At 53.9% G+C, this 2857-nt stretch overlaps 1 pseudogene; it reads right to left on the reverse strand.

The window, feature by feature from the left end:
- Positions 1-985, reverse strand: LOC139240366 (chemerin-like receptor 1; annotated as a pseudogene).
- Between the last annotated feature and the right edge of the window lie 1872 nt (positions 986-2857).

The raw sequence follows: 2857 nt of genomic DNA on the forward strand, positions 1-2857 counted from the left end.
CTACTTCTTGAGCAAGTCCTTGGAGTCCTGCCACATAAAGAGGTAGAGGACAGGGTTAATGCAGCTGTTGATGCAGGCCAGGCTGTAGCTGAATGGGACACCCACCATCAGCGCCATGGGCCAGGCTTCGTCGTGTAGGTAGAGCAGCAGTGCAAGGATAGAAATGATGTGATAGGGCGCCCAGCACAGGAGGAAGGCCAGGATGATGGCAGCCATGATCCTGAAGGGGTTGCCGCCGCTGGGCACCAAACGGTCCCATCTCAGCCGCAGCCCAATGATGGCGTAGCTGGCGGTGATGACCAGGAATGGGATGAGGAACCCGAGGAGGAAGTAGGTGAGGGTCAGCGCTTGGTACCGAGCGTCATGCACGCTCTTCACACACTCCAGCACCGCCCGATCATCCTCCTCTCCATGGTCCGTCATGTTCAGAGCCGCCCCCTCGTTCTCTAGCAGTTACTCGGTATAGCACCACATGTGCTCACCCCGGGACACCAATTGTCGGAAGATTAACGATGGCGGCCCCCACCCACACCTCCCAGGCTGAGCAGGGCGGCCGGTCGCGGCCCACGGTGGGTACGGGACCAGAAGGGCACCACCACCGAAATGCAGCGGTCCACGCTGATGGCGACCAGCGTGAAGATGCTGGCGTGCAGACAGAGCGCCACCGCCCCATAGCTGAGCTTGCAGAGCAGCCGGCCAAAGGGTCAGTGCAATTCCAATGTGAGTTTGGTGATGGTGAGAGGGAGCAACAGAGAGAAGGCGAAGTCGGCCACGGCGAGGCTCAGCAACCAGCAGTCCTCTTCCGCTTGAAGCCAGTTGCCCAGATGACCAGCCTGTTGCCCGCCATGCCCAGGACACAGGTGACGATGTAGATCACAATAGCGCAGGCGTGCATCGCTCGCTTCATGCTGGAGTAGTCTACAGGCAGCGGGACATCGTGTGTAATCTCGCTGGACGTGGTCAGCTGAAGATCTTCCGGCTCCATTTCGGATGTAGCACCTGAAGACACGGAGCGAGAGAGGGAGAGGGAGAGAATGGAGAGAGAGAGAGAGGGATCAAGAGAGAGAGAGCGAGCGAGAGTGATAGCGAAATAAAGACAGAGAATGAGAAGAGACACAGGGAGAGAGAGAGAGAGAGTAAGAGAGGGAGCGAGAAAGAGTAAATTAGAGAGAAAGATAGGGAGAGAGAGAAATAGAGAGGGACTGAGAGAGAGCAAGATAAAGTGAGGGAGCCTCAGAGAGAGAGAGATGGACCGAGAGGGACAGAGAGAGTTAGTGAGAGAGAGAGTGAAAGGGAGGGGGTGAGAGAGAGACAGAGAGAGGCAGAGGAATAGAGAGAGAGCGAGAGAGGGAGAGGGAGAGAATGGAAGACAGAGAGAGAGGGGGAGCAAGAGAGAGAGAGAGAGCAAGTGAGAGCAAAATAAAGACAGAGAAGATGAAGAACCACACAGAGAGCAAGAGAGAGAGAGAGAGAGGGAGCGAGAGAGAGTAAATAAGAGAGAAAGATAGGGAGAGAGAGAAATAGGTAGAGACAGAGAGAGAGAGATAGAGGCAGAGAAATAGAGACAGAGGGAGCGAGAGAAAGGCATAGAGAGAGAGAGAAAAACACAGAGAGGGAGAGGGAGCAAAAGAGAGGGAGTGAGAGAGAGAGAGACCGGAAGATAGAGACACAGAGAGAGAGAGAGGGAGGGAAGAATCCATTAGTGTTGACCCCAGTACGGCAAATCACGGAGATTGTCACTCTAACTCCACCTCCGTAACATGGCCCGTCACTGCCTCTGCCTCACCCCATCAATTACTGAAACCCTGGTTGATGCGTTTGTTACATCCAGACATGTCTATTCTAAGCCGCTCCTGGCTGACCTCGTGAATCGTATGCTCATCCTAAACTCTGGTCTTTTAACTCACACCAAGTCCCGTTCACCAATCAATCCCCACACCCATGCACCCCCTCAGGCCGCCCCATTGCTCGCTGACCCACATTGGTTCCCGTTCAGGTAATGCCTCGATTTTAAATTCTCATCTTTATTTTCAAACTCCTCCATGGCCACCTCGCCACCTCCCTCGCTATATCTGCAAACTCCTCCAGACCACAGTGCAGCACTCCCTCAGTAATGCCCCTCCGACAGTGCGGCGCTCCCTCAGTACTGCCCCTCCAACAGGCGGCGGTCCCTCAGTACTGCCCCTCTGACAGTGCGGTGCTCCCTCAGTACTGCCCCTCCGACAGTGCGGCGCTCACTCAGTATGGCCCCTCCGACAGTGCAGCACTCCTTCCGTACTGCCCCTCCGACAGTTCGGCACTCCCTCAGTACTTCCCCACCCCGACAGTGCAGCTCTCCCTCAGAATTGCCCCTCCAACAGTACAACGCTCACTCAGTACTGCCCCTCTGACAGTGCGGCACTCCCTCAGTACTGCCCCACCCCGACAGTGCAGCTCTCCCTCAGAATTGCCCCTCCAACAGTACAACGCTCACTCAGTACTGCCCCTCTGACAGTGCGGCACTCCATCCATACTGCCCCACCCCGACAGTGCAGCACTCCCTCAGTATTGACCCTCCTACAGTGCGGCGATCCTCCAGTTATGCCCCATCGACAGTGCAGGACTTTTCCTATGGGCTTCACACAGCAATACTTATAAGAACACTGAACTTTTCCAGAACAATCGACTTCATTTAATCGATTAAAGCAACTATAAATTCGTAGTTCAACACTACTGAGTACAAGTTCGGAAGTATCAACGAAACTGCAAATTCTCGAGTTTACCGATTTTAAATTTAAATTTGCAATATATATGCCCCAAGTTATACAGTCACATACAATTAAAACAAGTAATTCCTACACATTATATGTGCCTCTAA

Source organism: Pristiophorus japonicus, chromosome 31 (assembly GCF_044704955.1).
Source record: "Pristiophorus japonicus isolate sPriJap1 chromosome 31, sPriJap1.hap1, whole genome shotgun sequence".
In the NCBI taxonomy this organism is placed as follows: Eukaryota; Metazoa; Chordata; class Chondrichthyes; family Pristiophoridae; genus Pristiophorus; species Pristiophorus japonicus.